Raw genomic sequence first — 1,698 nt, forward strand, 5'->3', positions numbered from 1 at the left:
CTGCAACCCCAACCTTTCTCTCCCATCCCGAATCTCTCACCTGAGCAATCTAATTCTTTTAACATCAAGGAAATTGCTGAAGGAAGAAATGTTAGACCTAGTTTTTAATTAACTTTGCCATTGATTTGTATATAACTCTGTATGAGTCACTGCTCTTTAGTGACGCGGATGAAAATCTCGGAGATTAATGTTTGTTCTCAGGAATTTTTCTGGACCAGGCTCCAAATTCTCTGTAGTTTCTTCTGGCTTCTGAATTTATTAGCTTACTCCATTCTTCACTGGGAAGTACACAGACTCACACAGAGCCAGGAATAAGGATGGAATTTTATGGATGAAAACATCAGGTGATTGTGTATTGCATTTATTCTTGGCTTAAAAAAATTTTCTCTTTGGTAATGTTACCTACCTCAATATACTTTTAACAGAATGTCACATAGCAAACTTTATATTATTTGAAAGAAAATTCAGTTATGAAGTTGAGAGTGAAGTTGAGGCTGTGACTAAGCTTCAATCGAGGAATAATTCCTCAAATCGGACTGTAACATGTTTGAGGGGATTGTCATGATTGTAAATTACTGTAGGAGGACCCAGCCCACCATGGGTGGCACCATTCCCTGGGCAGATGGTTCTAGACAGTCTAAAAAAGCTAGGTAAGTTACCCCTTTCTTTGTTTCCCCTCCAAAAATGTCCTATCCCATCCCTCCTCCCCCTGCTCACCAACCCACCCACTCCTGCTTCATGGTCCTGGCATTCCCCTACACTGGGGCATCAACCCTTCACAGAACCAAGGGCCTCTCCTCCCATTGATGTTTGACAAGGCCAACCTCTGGTACATATGTGGCTGGAGCCATGAGTCCCTCCATGGGTACTCTTTGGTTGGTGGGATAGTCCCTGGGAGCTCTTGGGGTACCAGTTGGTTTATATTATTGTTCCTCCTATGGGGCTGCAAGCTTCATTCAGCTCCTTTGGTCCTTTCTCTAACTCCTCCATTGGGAACATTGTGCTCAGTACAATGGTTGGCTGAGAGCATCCATTTCTCTATTTGTCAGTCACTGGCAGAGCCTCTCAGGAGACAGCTATATGAGGCTCCTGTCAGCAAGCCCTTGCTGGCATCCACAATAGTGTCTGGGTTTGGTAACTATATATGGGATGGATCCTCAGGTGAGACAGGTTTTGGATGTTGGATGTTTTTGGTCATAGTGTTTTCACACAGTAACAAAAATGAAAGCAGAAGACCAATGATTAGACATTTGAGTATCTCTACAGTGAGACTGGCATTCAATATGTTTTAAATACTAGAATTTTACAATTTCTATCTTCACAAATTAGTGTAATAAGGTACGAAAACAGATATTTTCAAAAATGAAAGGAAAACTATTGAAAACGTGAAACACAATAATTTGATACAGTTTTTTAGTGAAGTGAATAAGCTACATGTTCCTTTCCAAAATATCATTCTAAACCCCCTTCAGGTGTCTAGGGTTCCTATGATTCAGGAAACAATGATTTGCAATGCTTCATTCAGATTTCCTCAAGTTATGAGTAACCTGACTGGCATTTTGCCGGGGAAACAGGACTGATCATATTTCTATCGAAACTTTTTTTTTTCACTTTTTTTTTAATATTTTTATTACATATTTTCCTCAATTACATTTCCAATACTATCCCAAAAGTCCCCCATAGCGCCCCCCACTTCCC

The sequence above is a fragment of the Mus caroli genome, chromosome 16, assembly GCF_900094665.2.
Source record: "Mus caroli chromosome 16, CAROLI_EIJ_v1.1, whole genome shotgun sequence".
Taxonomy (NCBI): domain Eukaryota; kingdom Metazoa; phylum Chordata; class Mammalia; order Rodentia; family Muridae; genus Mus; species Mus caroli.